Here is a 27818-nt window from a genome sequence, read left to right as displayed (position 1 = left end):
AGAATTTTTGAATCTTAAAGGAATTGTTTGAATATTTCCTTTGAATATTTGAGCAGGAATATTTCCCAACTCAGTTTATGATGCTAGCAAAATTCTAATTCCCAAATCTGACAAATATATTTGAATAAATGGAAAAAAATCCTGTTCCATCTCTTTTACAAGCATAGATACAAAATCCTAAACAAAATATTGCCAACATTAATCGGTGGTTTGTGGAAAGGGAAAAATCACTATCAGTTTGTATTTATTGCAAGAACACACGGTCAGTTTAACGTTTAAATATATGACAAAAAAATTTACTATATTAATATTTGGTTCTTCCTCTCAAAGTTGGGACATGCTTATTCATCCCGTCTTTTAAAATAGTTGTCGTAAATTTACATTCCCATATTTCATTATGAATTTCACAATCAAAATACTTTTGCTTATCTTGTTAAAAATCTCAGTCATATAACTGTCCTGATCAATTTTTTCTTGAAAACTATTTCAGTTGCAACAAATAAAGGAAAAAAACTGTTAATTTTTCTTCTCATTTATATATTTTGAGTAATATAAAACCAACAATCCACTCACAGTTTTAGTGGGCATAAACTCCCAGCCAGAGGTTACATTTCCCAAAAGTCTTTGAAGCTGCATGTGGCAATTTGACTAACTTTTGGCTATTCAAAGATGAGTAGAAGTGATGTGTGCAACATTCTGCTCACACTATTTTAAAAATAAAGTTGATTTCCCTTCACTTTTTCTTTTGCCCTTCTTACAGGCTAGAGCAATGATTGATATGGCCATAGTGTCAAAGCTGACCATGTTGATGAGGACAATACCAAGGGTAGGGAGAGGGAGTAGGAAAGAAACAAGATAGAATAAACCTAGTTTCTTTCACGGCATTTTAGATCTGAGCAGCCTGCTCACCCTATGTTTTCTTGAACAAATTAATCATAGTTATTTTAAAGTTCTGTCTGCCAACTCCAGTATCTGGATCACCTATGGGTCTGTTGTTATTTTATGTGATTTTTTCTCTTGATATTTGATCATGCAGGTCTGTCTTTTGGCATGTCCCATAATTTTTAATAGAGTGCTAGATATTGTATATAATACAGAGACTTTAATAGTGTTATCTTCTGCTAGAGGGATTTCATACTTTTCTCTGCAAAGCAGGTAGAAGTCAAAGGAGATCACCTTAATTTAATCATGATTGTGGCTATTACAGTTTTTCTAGGGCTTAGTTTAGCTCTTTTTTGTTCATTTTTATAAAGTATTGTTCTCTGGGGATTTCAACTGTGACCCTGACCATGTTTAACCATCCCCACCCCCGTGTTCTGAACTGTAATCTTTAATGACTCTGTGTCTCAGAGTTTTAACTTAGAGTTTTAGTGTCACCTTGCTCCCCACCCCTTTGCAAACATCTTGATAGGGAAACAGACCATGTATTTTGAGGCTCCTCAAATCTGCAATTTTGTTATGTGGCCCAACAAGACCACAACAAGCTTATTTTCCAGCTCCTTAATGGCAGCCTTCTGCCAGATCTAAACCCAGATTCTTTCTCTGTTGCCTGTTTATCAGCAAATGTCCCAGGAAAAAAGCATCTGCAGATTGATCGCTAAACTTTCAGAGGTTCTATCCTCTTCAGAATCTTAGCCCCACCTTGTCTGTACTGGCAGTTCATAGAGTTGGAAGCATTCATAGCCCTATGAAGACTTTAAAAATAGAATTTTGTATTTTATCTGGATTTATAACAAATCATATTTATAACAAAGAAAAAATATGGATTTCATTTTGTTATATTTTATATGGATTTATTTGGTTAAAATGTGGTCTTATGCAAACTACTCATTCCCTCTAAAGCCAAAGTCATGTCTTGAGCTTGTTAATTTCTACTACTAAACAGTAAAAATTGTAAAATGCTTTTGAACTTATTTCATAATTTCTAATACCATGTACATGATAATAAAATTATTATGCAAGTAAATTATTTTTCAGCTTCAATAAATTTAAAAATCACATGAAGTAATAATGATGGCTCAGATGCTCTATATTTGAAGGATTTCACATTTCTACATGATGTGAAACCGTGATTTTTCTGTTTGTGAAAGTGATAGAATCTACCTATTTTCTTTTGAGTGGCTATGTAGCAATAAAACATGAGGAAAAGAGAAGTACCAACTTCAGCATTTAGGGTAGTGAAGCATATAGTTTCAAAGATACAGTATGTGAGAGATGAATTTTTTAGTAGATCAATGTTCCTGAAAAAAAGAACAAAGAAAGAAATACCTAGCTATTCTTCTAGGTGTTAAATCCTGAAGTATTAAATATGAATATCAAAGTCTGAAATAAAAACAGTGAAGTGTATAAAAATGGGAAAATAAATCCTCATCCTTTTTGTATATATAAAGAATGTTACTGCTGGTTATATGGTTTAAATTATTAAATGAATACAAATGGCTAAATTGTATAATAAATCAGAAGGAGTATAATATCACAAGGATTAACTAATTGCTAATTAAATTTTTAGATTATCAGCTTCCTCTAGCCTATTAATTTGCATCTTCACTGCATATAAGGAATTATGTTTAAGAGAGTGTGGATCATTTTGCTTAGAAAATTTATTAATCCAGGATTGCCACATAATCAATTTAAATAGTTATTGTTAATATATTTCTATTTCATGTATTAATAATTAGTTATTAACAAATAATACTGTATAATTGACCAAATATCTTATATATTTTTGATATTACAACCTGCTAGTTATGAATCAGGACAAGAATTGTTTCTGAATTTGACATTAGAGTATAGCTAATAACTTGCCCCTAATATGTTTAAATAATGTATGCAGATCCATCTTACTTTCGTAGAGGTTCATGTAATCAACCCTTTTCCCATTTTAATATCTCACTGATTTAACGTCTTTTACTATATTCCATTTAAAAGTTTTTTAAAATAAATATATGTATATCTCTATTTAGTGACAGAGCCATATTAATGAGCTTATTGTAAATTTATTAATCATGACCTTTGTATTGATAAAAATAAAATAAGTGATATACTTCTTCTTTCAAAATTTTTTTTTTTAATTCACAGGCCTGTGAAATTTCTGATGAACTACCTAACTTGACTAATTGATATGCTGCTTTCTCGTCAAGAACAGAAAGAACTACTAAAGTATCAGATATGGTAAGAAGGCTTTTCTATGACCACATGTATTTGTAATCTAGGAATCATGGGGGAGACTGAATAACATAACCATTATATTAGGACCTGAGAGAGGTACCTGGTAGCCTGCTGTAATATCTTCAGCTAGTATGCTACTTCCATATTTTTAAAGTTCAATGAAATTCTTGAAGCTAAGCAGAAGTCTAGCATTTCTCTGTGAGAAAAATTTTATGTGGAACATCTCCTTAAGGGTCAGAGAGCATTCATTAGGCCATATAGACAAACTCAACTTGTGTTGTATATGAAGTGGAAGGTTTGTTTACTTTAGGTTCAACTCAGTTTCCTCATAAGTGCAAATATTTTCCCTTTTCAGTTTGAATCTATCTTGAGACTTAAGACTTTTCAGTGACATTTTTTATCCCTGTTAATCTGTATTTTAAATTGTGTTGATAAGAATTTTGCTACCTCAATTTCCATTTTTTATCAATAACTAATATTGAATAAATTGAAATAAGTAAAGCATGTGAAATTTAAAACTGTATACTTAACTATTTCATTCAGATTAAACTTATTAAAAGATCAAAGTGAAATTTAAAGATAAAAGGTTAGACTTATGTGTACAGGTATTGTTAAAATAAATTTTTATAGAAATTGGACTGTTATTATAAGATATTGTTAGTAACAAATGACCAAAACAGGATCATTAACCAGGTCGTAAAATGTATCCAGTCAACCGAGAAGCAGAATTGCTGAACTAAAATTCTACTAGGTACACAATGCCAAGAGTTCATTTACAGTGTTTTCAATGGTGAAGTACATGGTACAAGATTAGGAAGAACTCATGTAAATGAAGTACAAATGCAGTGCTAGTTAAGTTAATACAGCTGTGAATGTCTAGGAACTCATAGGAATTAGATTAATTTGATGAGAGTCATTAAGGAAGGGACTTATTTTTTTTCTGAGACATTAATTGACTGAATCTGAGAGATGGAGTCAAAATTAGCATCAGGTTCTATGAGACGTTTTGTAGCTATAAGTTCAAAAGATAGTTTAGAATCATCTAGCAGTGTCTTGACATTTAAGAGATTTTCATAATTGTTAAATAAATGTGTTGTTTTAGTAGATTATTTATTAATCTTGAGGAATTTTAGGGTTGTGTTGTGTTTCTCAAGTGAATCATTGTTATACACACCTTTGGATCCATGTTGAAGTATGTCATAAGTAATTTATTACTAATATAACGCTTATTTCTCTTGTAATATAGTAGCTACTAGGAAAAAACAATGCAAATTTCTGAAGGTACCCATAGGAATGCACATGTATAAGTTACACTTTATGTTTGTAGTGAAAAAAGATGATAGAGATCTGTTCTAAAGGAAGATGAGTTGCCTACCAATTGTTTTTACCTAACTTACATTTTCCTCTTTTATCTTTGTCTGTCACTGCATCTGGAAATTCCTTTTTATTATTTATTTATTTATTATAATTTGTATTGGGGTATAGTTGATTTACAATGTTGTGTTAGTTTCAGGTGTACAGCAAAGTGAGTCTGTTATACATATAGGTATATCCACTCTTTTTTAGATTCTTTTCCCATATAGGCCATTACAGAGTATTGAGTAGAGTTCCCTGTGCTATACAGTAGGTTCTTATTAGTTATCTATTTTATATTTAGTAGTGTGTATGTGTCAATCCCAATCTTCCAATTTGTCCCTCCCACCCCACATACCCTCTGGTAACCATAAGTTTATTTTTTACATCTGTAACTCTATTTCTGCTTTGTAGATAAGTTCATTTGTAGCCTTTTTTTAGATTCCACATATAAGCAATATCATATGATATTTGTCTTTCTCTGTCTGACTTCACTTAGTATGATAATCTCTAGGTCCATCCATGTTGCTGCAAATGGCATTATTTCACTCTTTTATTGGCTGAGTAATATTCCATTGTATATATGTACCACATCTTCTTTATCCATTCCTCTGTTGATGGACACGTCTTGGCTTCCATGTCTTGGCTATTGTGAATAGAGCTGCAGTAAACATTGGGGTGCATGTATCTTTTTGGATTATGGCTTTCTCTGGATGTATGCCCAGTAGTGGAATTCCTGGATCATATGGTAGCTCTATGTTTAGTTGTTTAAGGAACCTCCATACTGTTCTCCATAGTGGCTGTAGCAGTTTACATTCCCACCGAAAGTGTAGGAGGGTTCCCTTTTCTCCACACCCTCTCCAGCATTTATTGTTTGTAGATTTTTTGATAGCATTGTCCTTTTTTCCCCTCAAGAAACACTTGCATTTAAAAGGATTGGTTGGTACTCAGCTTACCCAAGAAGCGAAATAGTTTAGTCACATAGAACTCTTTGGTTTTTGAATCCCTTCCATAAATGAGAATACCCTTCAAACATGTGAGTGTATGATATGTATCTAGTGAAAAATTCAAATTATTGATCTCAAACTTTTAAAATAATGGAATTAATTTTATAATTTTCACATCAAATAAAAATATTAGAAAATTTACCTCCTATATATTTACATTTTATATATATGGACATGCTGCAATCTTGAAGGAGGGCATATAGTTTAATTTTCAACATGTTACATAAAAGTTTTACATAAAAATATTTAAAAATCCAGACTTCTGTTTCATGTGAAAGACAGAGCATATATATACATCTCCCTTCTTTTTACAAGGTCCCAATGAAATAACTTTTTTAAAAACTATGATATAAGGATTAGTTGAATATAAAAAGACAAAGAGATTGAAAATATTAATGGAGGCTAGACACAAGCCAAACATCTGATTATTAGGCATTCCAGGAGCAGAATGCTAGGATGGTAGTTTGCAGTATTTGCTGTAAAAAACAGTAAGTTATCTTGAACAGAAAAAAACACATGTCTTCAATTAGAAGAGCTCAACAAAATACCATAGAGGACAAATTTTCAAAGATATGTATTCTTCTCACATTCTTTTGTGTTTTCAGAAGACTAGAAATAAAGAAAATACCCTTGAAGCTTCCACAGAGAAAAGTAACTGGGTCACCTACAATGGGATGAGAAACATACTGATATCAACACTTTCTCAGCAGCATTAGAGACATTTCAGAACTAGGAAATGGTAGGATAATATTTTCTAAAATTTCTAAGAGGAAATAATTTTGGGTAAAGAATTCTGCCTCTACCCAAAATTTCAATTAAATGAATCAAGAAAATAATTTTCTGACATGCAAGAGCTTGGAAAGTTTAGTACCTTCACAACCCCATATGTGAAGATGCTCTAGCAAAAAAAAAAAAAAAAGGAAATAAGAAAAAGGTGACATAAACATATAAACATAGAGGATAGAAACTCAGCATTTCTGGATGAAGTAGAGAAAAGTGGAAACAAATTAATAAAGAAGGCATTTTTAGTTCATGCTTGGGACATTCTTCAAGAGTCAGGGGTTTTGTGACCACAGAATTTTATTTACTCCTCTATGTGTTTCACTGCACTAGTTGGTTCAGTGGGGAATAATCATGATATTCTAAATGCTATTTTAATATTGTTGATTTGAAATCAATCTATACACATTGCAGAAGATTTAATTATAGTACAACAATATAAATATTAGAAATCTTAATATCATTAATAAAATCAGGAGGTGAAAGGTAGGAGGCAGTGAAATATGGCAATTCTCTTATTTCATAGTGCAGAGTTAACAGATATTGTCAAAAATTGACAAATTACAGTATAAGTCCTTATATTAAATTTGTAATGGTAAATACAAAAAAACCCCACACACCTCAAACTGAAAAATCTCAATTACTATTAAAATAAATTATTTCTGGGACTGGAACCAGGGAGAGGTCAAGGAGGACAATTTTACCATTTATTTTAGACACTTGCATATGATTTGATTTTTATTCATGATGTGAAGATATTATTTTAAAATAAAAGTAAAAATAATACTCCTGAGTTTATGAGGAACATGCATTTGGAATGGCATTATGACATACTGGTGCCTGTACTGACTCATTCTCTGCAAACAACCAAAATTCTAGGTAAAATAGAAACAAAACATATTCACAAATGCTTCGAAGATTTAGAAAGAGAGGAGTACACAGGCTAAGTTAAGGAGGGACCCAGAGTGGCAAGTAGAGCACTGAAGCCAGCTGTCACCCTGAGGACATTTGCCAAACTAGGTGACCTTGAGTTTTAATTTGTATAGCCTCAGAGACCTCCAGAGAATGAAAGAGAGCCTAAGACTCTCTCACAGTGATTAGCCTCAAAAAGATTCTTAATACAGTTAAGACTCCAGAGGGCAACCTAGGCAGGTTAGGAGTGAAATGCAAATAAATCTCCCCTTCTTACACACCAAAGGACTTTAAGGAAGATTGTTAGTGTTGAACTTTTTGGTGTTGAATGTGTGTTAGGGGAATCACCCCTGAGATCCTGTTACATTTCACCTTCATTTAATGGTTACAGATATTAATGAAATGAATTTTATTAATAAAAATAAGAGCTAATGCTTATAATGTGCTTGTTCTATGCCAGGGACCATTTCAAATGTGTATTAACTCACCTGAGTACTATAATAATGGCCATCTTTAAAAATGTGGAAACTGAGTTTAAAGTCTAAATGGCAGTCAGAATTCACACCGAGGCAGTCCATCAATAGAATCCACTCTTTTTTTTTTTTTTTTTTTTTTAGAATCCACTCTTTTAAGGGTCTTTCTGTGTTACTCCCCTTTGGGCTGAAGAATTAGGCTTAACTAAAATAAATATGACAATAAAATAAATATGACAATATAGTAAATGATTTTTGTGATTTAAAACAAAAGAGATATGACTGTAAAGATCTCAGACATTATTATAAGGGATAGAACTTTTTTTTTGAAATGCAATTTCTGTTTAGCAGAAACTGATGAGGATTCAGCGTCATGAAACAGTAGTGAAGTTAATAACTTTCCTCTAGTCATTCAGACCAAAAATTAACTAATGACTATTTAGTGAAAAATCACTGGAAGAATTTGATGTACTTTCTTATATTGAGGCATGGCTCAGAAAGGGGCCTCATTTGATTAGTGACAATTGGTCTCAAAAAATATAACAAAAAATTATACTAATATTTTATAAAAATTAACAAATGACTTGAAATATATTAGAATTATTTGCTGAACAGTTGCACTACAAATTTTATCACTTGATATAGAGTTTTATAATACTTAGAGTTGAGAATGAAGGGAATTTTAAAAATAAATTTTGATTTATATATTTATTTATCTATTAGTTTATATTCATTTGATTTGTTAAATATTTTGAATATCATCCCTGAATAAAGTTTAAAAGCAAAAGCTTTGGCATCAGAGAAATGCTTTTCTAGTCTCTAAATCTGTTTCCTCAACTATTAAATAGTGATAATAAATTAAGTAGGCATAACCTGATAGGGTCATAGTAAGAACTAAGTATATTACTGCTTGCAACACTTACTTCATTGTGTTACCCACAGTAAGCTGTAAGTAAGTTAGCTATAAAAATTGTGAATGGCAGGGTTACGGCTCAGAGCTAAGTAAATCCCACTTCAAAGCCTATGCTCTCTTTTCAATATTTCATAATATGAATAAGGACCCTTTATTAAAATATGGTAATGTCTTTTGCTTTTTACACTTCTTTGTAAGTGACATTCACCTTCCTCAACCAGAGGACCCTCTGTTTTGCATGGTGTTGCTATGTCAGGAATGCAAAGAAGCAGAAAGAATAAATGTTCAGTTTTTTACTTTGGAAACATTTCTTGAAGTTCTTTTCAGAGGCAATAGTTGTGGGGGCCATGGCTTTATAATGGAGCTTTGAAAATAATGGAAAGTGTTGTCTAATTTTCACTTTCCTTTAAATATTCCAGAACTAGAGTTTGGCTAAGAGGCCCAACTTTTATATAAAGTAGCTATTTATGGATAATAAACAAACTCAAAATCTTAGTAGCATATAATAAAAAGCATTTATTACTGATAAGTTTGCAGGTCTGCTAGAGAAGCTTACTTCAGGCTGCAGGTTTGCTGGGGAAGCTCTGATTCATGATGCCATTTGACTGGGGTGGCTCTTGGGACCGGTGGGGTAGCTGGAGTATGTTCTTTTCATGGTGATGGCAGAACTCTAAGAATATTACTGTAAGAAAGAGAATAGGGAAATTGCAGGATAAGGGAATTTTCCTGCTACAGTGAATGAGAAAGCCCTTCCTAGATTGGAAGACTAGAAAAGGATAGAGAAAGGTAGCAAAGCAAGGCATTTGAGATTTGAGCACGAGGCCAGCTTCATGCTCTCCCACATTGTGGGTGAACTCTGGTAAGACTGGGGGTTGGGTAGTAGTGGTGGAATACATGGAGACTCAGGTTAAGAAATCCCAGAATTACTGAAGTATGAATTCCACTTCATCTCTGAAAGCCTGGGAGGGTGCCTCCTTTCATACTGGGTAGCTGCTGCAGACAGAAAAGTTATAATGGTATATTTAGGCAAAGAGGGCCTATTATCAGTCAGGGTCTAGTCAGGAGACAGAACCACACTAGTTATTTTGAAATGAAGTAATACAAGGAACTGTGGATATTGGAGAACTCCAAAAGGCAAAGAGGGAACACTAAGGTATCACGCAAGTAGTAACAAGCAATGCCACCATCCTTAGGCCTGGGAAACAAAGGGAGTAGATTGGAATTATTAAAACTTGAAAGCTTGGAGATACCTTTTGTTAATGTGATTCAAGTTTCTGAAGAGGAGCACAGCTCAGCTGGTGCTAGTGTCTCAGGAGCTCAAAAGAAAGGTCCCCTGGGCCTGGGGCACAGACCTTTGGGATCCTGGAGATAGTAAAAAAAAAAAAAAAAAAAAAAAATACGTATATTAGAAATGGATTTCAGCTGAAATCCTTAAGAGTCAAAATTATTCTGACTAAAACCTATATTCTGTTACCCTCAGTCTTTCTTTCCTTACAGTATCTCACTGGAACAGCTATGAAAATTTCTTAGATTTTTACATAGTTTTAAATGTTTATTTTATTGGCTGTTAGTTTGCTTGTTGGTATCTTATCATTCACCTAACCACTGGTGGAGGAGAGAACATTAAAGTGAATTTTATTACTGCAAGTAAGGGATTTTAGGCAAATGATTTATGACACACTGAAGAGTTAGTCGGTCACAGTGCACTTACATACTTCCTGTTCTTCCATTACATTTTAAAGTCTATAAATTTTTCACTTAATTGTCTAACTTCATTAGTTCAGAAAATGGCTTTGATATGCAAACAGCAAGCACAAGTGCTGCTGGATGCCATCTTCATCAAAGCACAGAAGGAACAGTGAAGGCAACTGCTAAGCAAAATACACTATGAGAAACCAGATTCTAGTAGACTGCTTTTTGATTGTGTACAATTGCCTGTCAGTACTTACACAGATTGTGAGAAGGATGCAGTTCTGCAGTTTTATATTAGTTATTTTTAATTGCCCTACATAAATATCAGAAGTAAATAATAACTTCATGAAGAAATTATGTTTTTAAAATTTATTTATTTATTTTTGGCTGCGTTGGGTCTTCGTTGCTGCGCGCGGGCTTTCTTTTTATTTGCGGCGAGCAGAGGCTACTCTTCTTTGCGGTGCACAGGCCTCTCATTACGGTGGCTTCTCTTGTTGCGGAGCATGGGCTCTAGGTGCACGGGCTTCAGTAGTTGTGGCTCATGGGCTCAGTAGTTCTGGCTCGTGGGCTCTAGAGAGCAGGCTCAGTAGTTGTGGCGCAGGGGCTTAGTTGCTCCACGTCATGTGGGCTCTTCCTGGACCAGGGCTCGAACCTGTTTCCCCTGCATGGCAGGTGGATGAAGAAATGATTTTATCTTTACTCTTTGATAAAAAATTTTGCACTTTACTGTGTCTTGAGGATGAAATCTGTCCTAACTTTGAAGATACCATGTTCATTTAAAGTGATCAACAGCAAAATGGCTCGTATTCTACATAACCTCTGAGACAAGCTATTTGAGGCATTCATCGCAATCTGATTCCTACATTTTATATCAACCAGTCATTGTTTTATAGCTTATGTGAGAATTGAAAGACAGAAAACATGTTAAAAGTGATATGGAGATGACTAGTCAAGACCTTAACTCCATCATTTAAATCCTTGATACCAGCATGACTATATATTCGATCCTACACATGGTGTAGTGATGACATTAATACCATTGAAACCTCTATATAATAAATCCATGACTAATGAAACATGACATTTAGAAATTGACTTCAAGTGTCTGTCTTACTTAGGATGCATGTATTCATGAGTTATAAACCTTGTTTCAGTATATTTAATGTTTAAGAATTCACTTGTTCTTAAGTGTGTTGTAGATTCATCCCTGCTTCTTAACTTGAGCATATTCCCTTCTCCCTGAAGACTTCCTCTTCCCAGCGTGCAAAAAATGCCAGAACATCGAGAAAAGAACAGTATTGTACTTTAGCTCAAGTGGCTAATTTGCATTTCTTATAAACTCTATAGCTATTAATGTCAACTTCTTACCTCCCTCATATATGATCAGTTCTTAAGAGACATACCTTCTTAGCCACCAAGGTCATTTTTGCTGTAGGAGTGTTTGACTCTGGGGCTCCCCTAGTGTTCCAGTTACATTGTAACAGACCCTGAACTAGAAATCGGAATCCTGATTCTCTTCTCAGGTTTTTATTGCTGCTTCCTAGTGAAATAGATCTTGTTATTTTTGCTGATGTACGATGATAATCTTCTTACATCTGTGCTATTTCCTATTTGTTTGGACATACTTTCAGTATCTTTACCAGTTCTTTTGCCATCTCTGCTTTTTTTTTCTCTTCTCTTCTCTTTTTAAGTGTGCCTGTAGAAACAGAAGCTCTCGATGAATCTGATGCCATTGATATAAAATGCAAAAGATCTTTTATGAAATCATTTTATTCAAATGCTGCTATGTCCCAGTCCAAAATTTTTCTGTTTTCTTACTTTTTACCATATTAAGAGAATATAGGAGTCTCTGAAGAAAGTAAGTACATCCCTAATTCTCATCTATATAAAATGCAAACTTTTTAAAAATATTAAATATAATAATTGAAAGGAAAAATGAGATTTTATGAATTCTACTAATTGTTTTATCTTCTCTTAAAAAACTTACAAGACTTTTTTTAAAGAAATAGTTTAAAACTTCCATACAGTAAGATATCCTTAACTTTTAAATGTATGTAATGATTAGTGTGGAAAAGATATTCAAAGAAAAGTAAAGCAGTTCCCTACACAGTGGAAAACAAAGGAAGCAGCATGTAACAATGATAAATATCTCTGAGGACTTTCTAATTACCTTCTAATATGGTGTTTATATTTAGAAAATTAATTTACCCATTTTTATGGTCCCACATCCAATTCTAGAAGTATGCTTTTAAGACATCATTGCTTAATTATAAAAGAAGCTTTGGGACTTCCCTCGTGATGCAGTGGTTGGGGGTCCGCCTGCCAGTGCAGGGGACACAGGTTCGATACCTGGTCTGGGAAGATCCCACATGCCACGGAGCAACTAAGCCCGTGCGCCGCAACTACTGAGCGTGCATGCCACGACTACTGAAGCCTGTGCTCCTAGAGCCTGTGCTCTGCAACAAGAGAAGCCGCCACAGTGAGAAGCCCGTGCACCACAATGAAGAGTAGCCCCTGCTCGCTGCAACTACAGAAAGCCTGCGCGCAGCAATGAAAACCCAATGCAGCCAAAAATCAATCAATAAATAAATTTATAAAAGAAGCTTTAACAGAGTAGATTTTTAAAATCTGAATTTGCACATTTAAGCATTTCCCTAGGGTTTAAGACCTTTCCTATACCTTTGATTTGCTCTATACAAAGAAAAAAAGGTCACATATTAAACACTTGCCAACAATTTCCTAATGTGCATTGTAAATTCATGATTACATCTGTTTCTTCATATGAGTCTCATAGTGCACACTTAGGGGGCTTTTCTTCTACTTGTATTCAACTGATTTAATTAGGCAAGTCCCACTAACGTGCTAATTGGAAGATAGACTTTTTCCCATTCGCCTGAGATTAGATTGCATTCACAGAATCATAATTATTTTGATGGCTTACCACAGTGAAATAGATGAACTGTGTATCAGCTAAATTTTTAATGAAGTTAACTTTTTACTTTCATTCTTATGTAATTTCTTTCTTTATCTTCTGTATAAGGTTGTTTCTCAAAGTGTCTTTTATTTATTTTTTTCAGTTGTCATTCTCTTTCTAATATGTCACATCTCAAATACTTTAATAAAATTTTGTTGTATACTTACAAGACTGAAATTAAAGAAAGACAAAACAGTTTTGATCTGAAGACTTAATGCTAGAGAACAGAAGTAAGACAAATTATATATTAGAGCCCAATTGTGGTATAAAACATTTTATCTTATAAGTTCTTAGTATTTTACACATATTATAATTTCTGTCCATTTGTCTCCTTTATTAGCTCATCTAAGTTCATGATTAACACTATTATGACCTTGATGTGTTCCAATCACTGTGATAGTATTTGGGATATAAAGATAACTATGACCTTTCCTCTGGAAGAACTTCATCCAAAAGTAGAATTATGCCTTTAAAAAGAAATTCTGAGGAATATAATTTGTATTTTTTATATTATCTGGGAAAATTCCTTTTTCCATTTATATATATATTCTACCTATACTTTAATGTCATGATGAATTCCCAATTTTTTTTCATTTTTTCCTTAAAAGTCATTAGGTTCTGATCTTTTTTTCTTAGCTAAGCATTTTAGAGGTTTCTGACCTTCAGAGAAAAATATATACCAAGATCGACGTAGTTGCAATATAAGTAAGTTTGTAAGGAGATAACCATGTACAGCCACTTTGGAAAGCAGTTTGGCATTTCCTGCAAAAGTCCAAAAGTTTAAAATTCACTTGCCATTGACTCAGACATTCTACTCCTAGGTATTTATTCAAGAGAAATGGGAGGTATGTATGTGAATGTTTATGGCAGTGTTATTAACCAAAACCAGTATTATTAACCCCAAACTGGAAAAAGCCCAAATGTTCATCAGCTAGTGAATAATAAGCAGACTAAGATAGCCATAAAATGTAATACTACTCAGAAATTTAAATGAATGAAATACAGATATACACAAGAACATGATGAATCTTAAAATCATACTGTGTGAAGGAAGCTAGAAAAAAAAATTTTACAATATATGACTCTATTTATACAAAATTCTAGAAGTGGAAAGTAACATATAGTCACAGAGACTATATCAGTGTTTACATGTGAATGTGGGTAGAAGGTAGGGTGGATAGAAGGTAGGGTAACAAAGGAACACAAGAAAGTTTTGGGGGATGGAAAAATGTTTATTATCATGATTGTTGTGATTATTTCATGCAGATGACATGCCAAAACTTGTCAAATTGTACAGTTTAAATATGTAAAGTTTACTGTATGTCAAGTATACAGTAGCAAAGTTACAAAAAATTACTTAGGGAGATAAGACAAATTGATCTATGTTATAAAAATAAAGAGAAAAACACATTAATTACAAACAAATATAAGTCATTAAGATGATCATTGCATGATTGGTAACCCCAGGGACTAATGGGTTTCATAAAGTGTTTCCAGTGGAGTTTTAAATAACTAATTTTCATTTCACATGTTCACAGTTTTAAAATGACTCCTTTATTTTGATTGATGAGAGGATAGAGTTTACTTTTGATATTTGCTTTTACTTTATGAAGTAAATTTCTTCATTGCAAAAGAGGTTGACTATTTTTTTTAACATCTTTATTGGAGTATAATTGCTTTACAATGGTGTGTTAGTTTCTGCTTTATAACAAAGTGAATCAGTTATACATATGTTCCCATATCTCTTCCCTCTTGCGTCTCCCTCCCTCCCACCCTCCCTATCCCACCCCTCTAGATGGTCACAAAGCACCGAGCTGATCTCCCTGTGCTATGCAGCTGCTTCCCACGAGCTATCTATTTTACATTTGGTAGTGTATGTATGTCCATGCCACTCTCTCACTTTGTCACAGCTTACCCTTCCCCCTCCCATATCCTCAAGTCCATTCTCTAGTAGGTCTATGTCTTTATTCCCATCTTTCCGCTAGGTTCTTCATGACCTTTTTTTTTTTTTCTTAGATTCCATGTATATGTGTTAGCATACGTTATTTGTTTTTCTCTTTCTGACTTACTTCACTCTGTATGACAGACTCTAGGTCCATCCACCTCACTACAAATAACTTGATTTCGTTTCTTTTTATGGCTGAGTAATATTCCATTGTATATATGTGCCACATCTTCTTTATCCATTCATCTGTTGATGGACACTTAGGCTGCCTCCATGTCCTGTCCATTGTAAATAGAGCTGCAATGAACATTTTGGTACAAGACTCTTTTGGAATTATGGTTTTCTCAGGGTATATGCCCAGTACTGGGATTGCTAGGTCATATGGTAACTCTATTTTTAGTTTTTAAAGGAACCTCCATACTCTTCTCCATAGTGGCTGTATCAATTTACATTCCCACCAACAGTGCAAGAGGGTTCTCTTTTCTCCACACTCTCTCCAGCATTTATTGTTTGTAGATATTTTGATGATGGCCATTCTGACTGGTGTGAGATGATATCTCATTGTAGTTTTGATTTGAATTTCTCTTAGGATTAATGATGTTGAGCATCCTTTCATGTGTTTGTTGACAATCTGTATATCTTCTTTGGAGAAATGTCTATTTAGGTTTTTTGCCCATTTTTGGATTGGGTTGTTTGTTTTTTTGATATTGACCTGCATGAGCTGCTTGTAAATTTTGGAGATTAATCCTTTGTCAGTTGCTTCATTTGCAAATATTTTCTCCCATTCTGAGGGATCTTTTCATCTTGTTTATGGTTTCCTTTTCTGTGCAAAAGCTTTGAAGTTTCATTAGGTCCCATTTGTTTATTTTTGTTTTTATTTCCATTTCTCTAGGAGGTGGCTGAAAAAGGATTTGCTGTGATTTATGTCATAGAGTGTTCTTCCTATGTTTTCCTCTAAGAGTTTGATAGTGTCTGGCCTTACATTTAGGTCTTTAATCCATTTTGAACTTATTTTTGTGTATGGTGTTAGGGAGTGTTCTAATTTCATTCTTTTACATGTAGCTGTCCAGTTTTCCCAGCACCACTTATCAAAGAGGCTGTCTTTTCTCCACTGTATATTGTTGCCTCCTATATCAAAGATAAGATGACCATATGTGCGTGGGTTTATCTCTGGGCATTCTATCCTGTTCCATTGATCTATATTTGTGTTTTTGTGTCAGTACCATACTGTCTTGATTACTGTAGCTTTGTAGTATAGTCTGAAGTCAGGGAGCCTGATTCCTCCAGCTCCGCTTTTCTTTCTCCAGATTGCTTTGGCTATTCGGGGTCTTTTGCGTTTCCATACAAATTGTAAAATTTTTTGTTCTAGTTCTGTGAAAAATGCCAGTGGTAGTTTGATAGGGATTGCATTGAATCTGTAGGAGAAAAACCATATGATCATCTCAATAGATGCAGAAAAAGCTTTTGACAAAATTCAACACCTATTTATGATAAAAACCCTCCAGAAAGTAGGCATAGAGGGAACTTTCCTCAACATAATAAAGGCCATATATGACAAACCCACAGCCAAGATTGTCCTCAGTGGTGAAAAACTGAAACCATTTCCACTAAGATCAGGAACAAGACAAGGTTGCCCACTCTCACCACTATTATTCAACATAGTTTTGGACGTTTTAGCCATAGCAATCAGAGAAGAAAAAAGAAATAAAAGGAATCCAAATTGGAAAAGAAGAAGTGAAGCTGTCACTGTTTGCAGATGACATGATACTATACATAGAGAATCCTAAAGATGCTACCAGGAAACTACTAGAGCTAATCAATGAATTTGGTTAAGTTGCAGGGTACAAAATTAATGCATGGAAATCTCTAGCTTTCCTGTACACTAATGATGAAAAATCTGAAAGTGAAGTTAAGGAAACACTCCCATTTACCATGGCAACAAAAAGAATAAAATATCTAGGAATTAATCTACCTAAGGAAACAAAAGACCTGTATGCAGGAAATTATAGGACACTGATGAAAGAAATTAAAGATGATACAAATAGATGGAGAGATATGCCATGTTCTTGGATTGGAAGAATCAACATTGTGAAAATGACCCTAGTACCCAAAGCAATCTACAAAGATCGACTGTTTTAATGTTTAAGCTTCTCTTATTATCTACAATTCTGATTATCCATTGTTTTACTTCAATTATATAATTAGAGAAAAATAATGTAGGAAAAATACTTTTACTTTTTTTTTTCTATACTGTTTTCTTGGCATGCTCCAGTAATAGAAACTTTCAAAGACACTGGAAACTTAATAGCGTCCAGGGCTATTTCTAGATTCAAAGTTTCAATGCATGTAATAGAATTAATCTGTTAGTTACTAACTGGAATTTTAATTTTGCAAGAGATGAAAATATTTCTAATTCAAACATGTAAGAGTGTTTGAGTGGAATGTTGTCTCTGGGAAAATAAATTGGACATAAGGTTATAAGAATTTTGGTAGTAGGGTATTTTTGAGCAGTTTGAAATGAAAAAAAAAGGCATAACATACTGTTCCTCTATATGGCATGATATTTTTGTAGTATTGTATAACATTACACCTAAAAAAGAGAAAGCATATGAGAGAATTTTTTCATGTTCACTAGTGCATTTTATTGCTCTAGTTTCCCTGATATTTAAAAAATATTATTATTAGTAATCCAAGTAAATTTTGAACACAATACTTTCAGACTAAGGGCAAAATGAACTGTAAACAAATTATGAACTGTATTTAGCAGGTCTGATTTTCACAGTGGTGTAGGTTAGCAACTTTAAAACAACTTTCCTTGTGACCTAGGAATAAGCGAATGGGTAAATATATTGAGAATAAGGAGAAGTGTGTTTTTCACTGTTAGAGAAAGGAGTTATAAATATGGAAAGGAGAAAGTCTAGAATATATAGATAGAGACATATGGATATAGATATAAACATAGAGGTATTTGTGTATGTATGTGTACATCTTTTTATCTTTTCTTTCCCCTTAGCTCTGTCTGCTAAAAGGGCCATTGTAGCAAGGAACACACTTTATTCTCAGATCTTAGTTTGTAAAAAATCATTCCTCACTTAAAGCTTCCAGAGATCCTTAGAGAAATGGCTGATTTCAGGGCAGGAGCAGGAATATCTTGCTGTGTTAAAAATCAATGCACACTAAAATAAATAAATGATTGGAACATGTTAGAAGGACGTAGGAGCCAGCTTGAAGGTGCTCCCACAGGCTAAATCAGGGATAATTTGAACATCAAAATAATTAATGATGATAATGAATTGTAATCCATAGAATAAAACAGAAATCCATTAGTCAGCATGTCTGAACTGTCTTGAACTGACCGTGGTATTTTAATGTTTCTTGCTATTAATGTGCTCCCATCTATTCTCACATCTCCTGTAGTATTATAATTGTTTTAAAGTTGTATTTTTTGTAATTTTATTTTTTATTTTTTTTTAACATCTTTATTGGGGTATAATTGCTTTACAATGGTGTGTTAGTTTCTGCTTTATAACAAAGTGAATCAGTCATACATAAACATATGTTCCCATATGTCTTCCCTCTTGCGTCTCCCTCCCTCCCACCCTCCCTATCCCACCCCTCCAGGCTGTCACAAAGCACCGAGCCAATTGGATGAGGAAATTTTGACACAAGAATTTACCCATAGTCATATGGTTAGCAAAAATACAAGCCAGGGCTTGACCTCAGACAACACAGCTTCAGAGTCCATAATCTTTACTACTGGTGTACACTAAGGCCAGTGCTTAGTAAAGACTCAGTAAATTTTTGTTTGTAGGCTGTAAGATAGGGTAGCATTTATTTATTGATTGATTGATTTAACATCTTTATTGGAGTATAATTGCTTTACAATTGTGTGTTAGGGTAGCATTTAAAACAGTATCACTTAAGTAGCATTTTCTTTATAGAGGAAACAGTGTATCAAATTCTTTAAAAGAAGGGAAAGGAAGAAGTAAGGATATTCACATTTTTATTTTAGATGATCATTTTCTTGACTCCTCATGAAATTAAATAACATTTTGGATGTATTTATATGGCTGTAATCTTTATATGCCCGAGTCTGGAAAATAGCAGTAGCACCCTTGGTCTTTAATAGCCCTTTCATCTAATTTTAATTTTGCTTGTTTTGTTTCTTTACTCAATCAACAAACATTTAGTGTTACTAAGAAATGTGCTACTAAATTTGTCACCAAATATAAGATAACCTGAACAATTGTTCAGTGTCACATAAGCACCATAGATCTGGAAGAAGACAGGATATTTAAAATATATTTCATTAACCAGGAAAGATATTTATAGGAACATTAGGGGAGAATAATTAGGTTTCCAGAATTTCAGATGTATAGTTTGTCTTTTGACATTGAGATCTACAGCTGGTGTGTCATAAAATGTTATTTTTGTGTATGGTTAACATTACCAGAACTCCTTATCTCTCTCTCTCTCTCTCTCTCTCTCTCTCTCTCTGTCTAGACAATCTTTATTTCCTGTTCTGTACCTTCTTTTTCTTAGTCACCTTGCTTTCTCTTCTCTCTTTTCATCTTTTTCATAGTTTATTCCCCTCTCTCATCATCTTTACTCTTCTGTGTCTAGATATGACCATAGTTATTTTTTGGAGTAGGTAATGGGATGCTAAGATATTTATAGCTTACCGGAAGCCAGCCTGGATCGTTCTGTCCACTTTTAGTTTACTGTGGATGGTGGAGGCAACTTCCAAACATGAATAGTTCTATGACTTATCTACTGCCAATTTCATAAGAAGAGAAGAGAAAAAGACATGTTTCCTGCACAGTGACCTGCTAAATATTTCTGAACATGACCTTCAGCATGAATTATGGTGGGAGGGGTTTGCATGAGTGGGTGAGATCTTTGAGGGCCTTCTTGAAGCTAATTATAAGGTTATGAATACAACCCAGCAATTCTGACTTCAAGTTCTAAGGTATTTCAGTAGCACTACCTTGAAATGATTCCTTTTTTTATACAATGGGTAATTCTTGCCATACTGAGCATAAGTAGATGATAATAAGGGTTATATGATTTCACAAAGTTTAAACATAACAAATTGATTGGATTCTTTCTTTCTTTTTTTGGCGATGCCCTGCGGCATGTGGGATCTCAGTTCCCTGACCAGGGATCAAACCCATGCCCCCTGCATTGGGAGCGTGGAGTCTTAACCACTGGACTGCCAGGGAAGTCTCCGGACTCTTTCTTTTAGATATTTCTCTAGGGTTAATCAACAATTTTCACAACTCTATTATTTAAATTACACTTCCTTCACAAATCACATTCAGATTTACCTCTTGTAAGTTTTCTAAGTTTATCAAGATGAATTTTAGTGTCTTATCCAAATCTGTTCAACTGGCTCTGGGAGCAATTATGTTCTTTTTAAAGAATCATTTACATTAACTTTCTTCCCTTTCACATTCGACTTATAAAATAATTTACTTTTGGATTTTTGTTGAATTGATAAAACTGAAGAAGTGGTATCTTGTCAATCAGAGCTAGTGTAACTAGTAATAATCTATGCTTTTTCCATAACTCAGTAGCATTAGCATTTACAGGAAGAGAAAGGCCATTTCTATTCACATGTTTTACTTTAATCTGATGAGATATACATTTTTTTCTGTAAAACCAGTGTCAAAGGTAATCATGAAAAGCTCCAGCATCAAAAGTAAAGGTCTACTTTTTTGATATTAGCAAAGAGAAAGAAATACATCTCACATAAAATATCAATCAAATTTAACTACCTGGAGACACACTGTAATGATTGTGTGAAAGTTAGTCCTTGATCAGTTTGAATGGAAATATCCATACTTCTGCATCATTGCTGAGATTATAAATTACATTTGTCTTTGCCAGAAACCAGAGCATCTTTAGGGAAAGCAGTATAGTTGAACAGTTTTACACAACAGACATTTTATAAAGAACTGCTTATATGTGAGGCAAATTTAAGCACTGTAGGGGTTGAAAATACTTTCGTGGCATAGTGTCAGCCCTACTTTTATGGGAAAACTCAGTGATAAGGCCATACATGAGAGGGAAAGCTTCGAGGTAGACAGATTCATTCACTCATTCATTAGCCCATATATCTACTCACTGATTAAAAAATGTTCATTGATCACTTACTGTGTGCCAGGCACTTGCCATCATCGAGGATACAATCATGAACAAAACAGATGCTTCCTTAACTTTCAAGAAACGTACCTTTCTATGGGAATGAATGATATTAAAAAAAATAATTAAAGACTTGTTTAACTGCAAATGTAACAGTGGGTACAAAGTTAAGAGCTGTGTGTCTGAAAGAACAAATGGATTCAGGGAAGCTTTGAAACCCAAAGGATGAGCAAGAATTAGACAACAAAGTTAATAAGCCATGGGTCAAAATAGCTTTTTATATAGTCTAATATCCTGATAGTATTCTAGAAATGAATTAATTTTTTTATGGTTCTAGTGCCCTCAAAGGCAGCTATTATGACTGAGATTACTAGCTACCTACCCTGTCTTTATTCTTTTTCTTCCTTCTAACTGAACCCAATTTTATTTAGAAGAACAACATTCCCAGGTAAAACAACTACTCTTTTAAAGTTCCCTTATAGCTACAGAATGGTTGTTTGACACAGTTTTAACCAATGGGAAGAAAGCAAAAGTTACTGGTTTGGCTTCTAGGAAAGTTCCTCTTGGAAAGTGTTTCAGCTGTTAAACACAATTTTTGCCTTTGTCCTTTCTCTTCATTTCCGAAATGAGAATGCTACGGCTAAAATCTTGAGAACATTAGGATGAGGGTCACAATCTAAGTATGGTAAAACAGAAAGCATGAAATGGCATAGACCCCCAGTGTTACTGGGGATCCCCTAGGCTCCTGTATTCCTACTGTCAGTTTTCTTTAATTTGAGAGAATAAAAGAAAAATTAATCTGCAAATACGTAGGGTACATAGAATCCTATCTGTGGAAACCTTGCCTTCTCATCAGATGGCTTTATTCTCTTTCTGCTCTTATATTGACAAAGAAAGAAATATTCAAGTAGATACAGTATATTTGTTTAATGTGCTTTTTATATGTTTATGTGTCTATATAAACTATAAGTAATAGAAGAATTAAAAAATAGAGGATATCAATTCTAGCTAGAGTGATCAAGAATGCTTTGTGGACGATGTTCCATTTTAACTGAGCTTTAAAATTGTAAAACTGCCTTCACAATTTAAAAAAGCTTTGCATACCAAGGAGAATCTCCTGAATTTTTTCCCATAGACACTCAGGAGCCAATGAATGCTTCCAGCAGATGTCTGTCATGTTTCAGTACAATAACTTATTTGCTACTGGGATGCCAATGATTTGAGACTGAGAGACCTGAAGGTTAAAGAGGCAGTTAATACAGTTGTCAAGTAGTATTTTAGAGCACTTACCAGGATCTTTTTGGTAGTAAAGGAAAGAGAGCGTTGATTTTTAGATATGGGGGAGAAGGGTGAAGAAATGTGAGAGCCGGCTTTCTATTTTCAGGCCTGGATAGACAAGGAATTATTGTAGGCAGGTGGGAAAGGATAGATGGTTAAGTAGTTGGGGAAGGGAAGATAATGAGTTTTATCTTAAGACTACGTGAGAATAATGATGTGGAAATGTACAGCAAACAACTAGAAATTTGTGACTTAAATGTGAATTATATAATGTTATGTTGGAGAAATTAGGTGAAATTAATGCTTTTATTGCCTACATGATTTTGTCCATCAGCCGGTTTTGTTATTCTTTACTGGGCCTTGAAGTATCATGGTATAGCTGACAATTGTAGTTTCTTTCGTAAATCAGCATTAGGATAAAGGATCTCTTTCACTGTGCTGGGAGAATACAGAAAATGAAATCAATACTTCCTGTTTTTGATTATCACTTAACAATTAACATTATGTCACATCTATATTAAAATCTTTTTCTTTCTAAAGTAACATTCTTTTCTAAGTCATATATTTAAAGAGGTATATGTTTAGAATGATGAATATTAGGAATGCTGAAAAATGGCAAGGGTAACACGTTTGTAATTATAATTTGCAATATGCAGAACAAAGATAATTTATCATCTGAAATGCCTTCTCTATAAATCCAAAATTAAACAACTTGGATAAACATATTGGTAAATTGCTTTAATCAAAGTTTTCTGCATATTTAGGCAAACTTCACTACATTTATGGCCTATAATTCTTTTCACCATATATATTTGATTAAAGATTTTGATTTGAAGCTTTGATTGAAAATATCCTTCAAGTCTTCTTAAGTCACTTCACTAATTTGACAAGCTTCATCATAAAAGAAGCTCTAAGTGACTTTTTAATAATTACGTATTTGGGATTTTAAACTAAAATTTTAGACCAGAATATACTTAGCTATGAAATAACAGCTAGAACAAGTTACCCCCAAATAAATAAATTTTAACCCAAATCATAGTTAATGATTTACTAAATCATGCTATCTAGCAATGTGTGTGTGTGTGTGTGTGTGTGTGTGTGTGTGTGTGTGTGTGTGTGTGTTATGTGTGTATACATATATAGCTTACTGGAAGCAGAAATGGAAGAACAGTTATTTCTTGTAAGAAGTAGTTCTGGTTTAATTGCCTAGGATGTTAACTCTCGTAAAGTATATGAATTTCTCTCACATAGCTATTATTATTAGACCTGCTGTATATCGCTGTGGACTCGTCCTGCTGGTGAGAGTTTGTCTCCTAAGCACAGGAAGACTGAGATTCCACTCTGCCTTTGTGGCTCTGCAACTTCTCCATGTTGCCCTTCTGAGTTTTTGGTTGAGTGCCTGAGGTTCTTTTTTTCTCCCTGGAAGTCCTACCCTTTACAAATTTTCAGCTTACTCTTTAGCTTCCTATGCCATTCGGGTTCAAAACTTGGTAAATATCTTGAGAAAGAGGCTTGTACTCTGTTGCCAGCCCTTGTTCTAGTGTGACTTTAGCTCCTAAGCATCAGAAGACTGCAAATTTTATTCTGTCTCTTCAACCCAGACTTCTGTTCTTTTGCCTGTTCTAGCACACAGCAAATAGTCCATCATAAAGAACCAGTAATGAATTTGGTCTCCCCTAGTCTTCAGTCCCTTATGATAGACTGTGTGCCCTTTGAAAGCTCCACTAGTTCTTCTTTTCCTTAGGATAATCTGTCTGCCTATGAAGAACCTAATCTTTAGCTCTTACCCTGACTTGCTAAATGCCCATATAGAAGAAAGCAGCTTTCAGTGTAAACTCACATTAGAACGGCTTTCCCCATTTTTGAATTTAGTACATAAAATCCTCTTTGCTTTCACAGATCTCTTATATCTTTGAAATTATGATTTTAACATTTTACCATTTTTGAAAAGTAAAAATGATTTATCAAAACCTACTTATTGGTGGAAATGCTGGAATAGCTACTTTAATTACAAATAAAACATGTTAAGACAAAGTGGGATTTAGAAATAAAGTCACTCTCACTTAATATTTTTAAAAATTAAATTTACCATAATAATATGATAATTAAAAATTTTTATGCACAGCTCCACAAATATATACAGCAAATATTGACAAAACTACAGGGAGAAACAAGTTCAAAAATAAAAATCTATTCTATTTTATTTATCTGTATAGATCTATCGTTAAAAGACAGAATAGAGTTGACCACCTTGTGATGTTACTGATCAAGAAAAAAATGAGAAATGGCAAAAATATCAAAAATGTAAAGAAGGACATTTCTACAGATTCTTGAAGCAATAAACAGACAATATTTTTTCTTAATAAATTTGAAAACTCGAGACAACATGGACAACAGTCCTTACTAAAGAAAAATACAATCCAGAGTTAATATATTATCTAAAATGTCTATTTTTCAACCAAAACTCATTCGATATGCAAATATCAGGTAAGTATATTTCATACTCAGGGGGAGTATGAGAAACCTACTCTGGTAAGATTAGACATTGTATCAAACAGATGAAGATTTCAAAGCAGCCATCATAAATATATTCAAAGAATCAAGGGAACTTATGTTTAAATAACTGAAGTAAAATATACTGAGTTAGACAATAGGGAATCTCAATAAAGAAATAGAAACAGGCAGGCAAGCAAGCAAAAGAACTAAAAAAGAATTCTAAAATTATGAAGTACAATAATGCAAATGAAAAATTCACCAGCTGGACTCAATAGCAGATTTGAGATGACAGAAGACAGAATCAGTGAACTAAATAATAGCTCGATAGAAACCATTAAATCTGAAGAAAAAAGAAAAAAAGATTGACAAAATGAACAGTTTCAGAGACCTTTGGGTCAATGTCACATATTCCAACATATATGTAATGATAGTCTCAGAAGGGGAGGTGAGAAAGAAACGGGCAGAAAAAACATTTGAAGAAAAGATAGCTGAAAACTTTCCAAAATTAATGAAAAACATGAATATACAAATCCAGGAAGTTCAGTGAACTGCTAAGTAATAACATAAAGATGTCTAACACTCTTAGACATACCATAGTCAAACTGCTGAAAACCAAAACAAAGAGAACATCTTGAAAGTGAAAAACAATTTATTACATACAGTGGAAATAATGTGATCATGAACTTGTCATCAGAAAAAACGGAGGCTGGAACTTCCCCGGTGGTCCAGTAATAAAGAATCTGCCTTACAATGCGGGGCACATGGGTTCGATCCCCGGCTGGGGAACTAAGATCCCACATGCCACAGGGCAACTAAGCCTGCATGCCACAACTACTGAGCTCACGTGCCTCAACTTGAGAGCCTGTGTGCCACAAACTACAGAGCCCACGCACTCTGGAACCTGCGCACCACAACTACAGAGCCCAGGCACCCTGCAGCCCACACGCCACAGCTAGAGAGAAGCCGGCACACTGCAGCAAAGAGCCCGCTTGCCTCAACGAAGATCCCGCATGCCGCAGCTAAGACCTGACGCAACCAAAAAAAAAAAAAAAAAAATACTCTTAAAAAAAAAAATAATGTAATGGAGGCCAAAAATCAGTGAAATGACATATTCATAATGCTGAGAGAAAAGCAAGTCAACCAAGAATTCTGTATCCAGTGAAAGTATCATTAAAAAATGAAATGTGAAGTAAAGACATCCCCAAGTCCTTTACCATAGCATGGTAAAAGGAAAATTTATTTTGAGGCTAAAACTTGAGTTCAGTCTTTATTTGCATTGTGCATACATCTTGGGAGACAACTCAGTGATCAAATGCTCCATTTCTTCCTAGGCCTGGGGGGTTTAATTGTTGATGTTTGGTTATTAGAGTTTTGGAAGATAAGAGCATGCATGCAGTTTAATATGTCCAAGGTTAGAGAGTATATGAAATTTCATATGTCAAAATGGCAGGGAACAGGGATGGGAAAAATACTGAAATTTTTGAAATGAGGAGCTGGTCTTTGGGGCTCCAGGTCAGTTAGGCTTGGATTTTAAGTGGTTAATATAAGGGTTCTGGGCATGGGGAATTGTGCATGGGCTTCAACTCAACTTAACATGGTTAAATAAAACCACAAAGTATGGTAAAAGGTTTTTCCAAAATACAAACAGGGTGACCTGCCTTCCTTTGAAGTTGGTTGCCACCAGTGATTTTTTTTTTTACTGCCTGATTCACTGTCTTCATGTGATTCCCAGCAACTTAACTACTTTGGATTTTGTTGTTGTTTGTTTGTTTGGGGCTTAAAATACTAGGAGCTTTGCTTTCAAATATCCTGTTGGTATCTTTCTGCAGGAAAGGGAGATATCACTGAGGGTTTCATGTAGTCCCACAACTAATAGAAATAATAATGCTAATAATGATGATAATGGCAATGAAAGCAAATACAAATGCATGTATCAGGTATGTTGGTCTAAACAAATAGACTGCCAGATATTTCTCCAGCTAAGATGAGTTTATCTGAGATCAGCAGAGAATTGCAGTTTGGTGTCTGCGACCATGGTGAGCCATGTGCAACTCCCTGCAGGGCAAGGGAAGGAGAACACTTTTACAGAAAGGAAAAGGGAAGTTAGGAGGGCTATAGAAAACAGAGTCCATGGCATTTCGTTGGCTGAGTCCTTGCCAGAAAAGAAGAGGGTCTTTCTTCTTCCTGTTGGGCTCTGCTGTTGTCCCATGGTTTGAGAGCTCTCCCTCCTGATCTTCTGACTATATTTAATTGAGGTTTTTGTTTATTAATTTTTTATAGATACCATTCTAAGAATTTTGCATACATCAATTATTTTAATTCTATGATTATTTATGTCATTTTTAGGTAGGGCCCTGGTTTTCCAGACGAAGAGGTCAAGACACCTTAGACTTAACTTTAATTTGCATTGAGACATAGGTTTTATTTCATCATTTTATGGCATTTTCCCTCAGTCTCTAATTGCTCTTTCAGGTTGTCCTCCCACTGTTGCCTCTGGGAACATAACTGCTAGCTCTATGAGTGCCATCACTAGAATAGAATTTTTTTTTTAATTCAGCTTCTTTAAACTAAAAAATAAATAAAATAAATCTAAAATGGAATTTTTAATGTTCTGTGTCTTTTTGAATAACTGGCTGCCAGTTGAAAGGCTGGCATTTGAGCCTGTGACCTAGATTCATGTCCT

General features: G+C 34.1%; 1 long non-coding RNA gene across 1 annotated transcript in view; it reads left to right on the top strand.

Moving 5' to 3' along the window:
• Nucleotides 1-27818, top strand: part of LOC113625978 (uncharacterized) — a 161941-nt gene that overhangs the window by 24558 nt on the left and 109565 nt on the right. Inside the window, exon 3 of the long non-coding RNA XR_003434976.1 lies at nucleotides 3079-3171. This is a non-coding gene — a long non-coding RNA (uncharacterized LOC113625978). The remainder of the gene's footprint in view (nucleotides 1-3078; nucleotides 3172-27818) is intronic.

This window comes from Aethalodelphis obliquidens, unplaced genomic scaffold (genome assembly GCF_003676395.1).
Source record: "Aethalodelphis obliquidens isolate GAN/ISIS:26980383/991018 unplaced genomic scaffold, ASM367639v1 scaffold17, whole genome shotgun sequence".
In the NCBI taxonomy this organism is placed as follows: Eukaryota; Metazoa; Chordata; class Mammalia; order Artiodactyla; family Delphinidae; genus Aethalodelphis; species Aethalodelphis obliquidens.
Note: the sequence above shows the minus strand (reverse complement) of the source record. Positions and strands in the feature narration are given on the sequence as shown.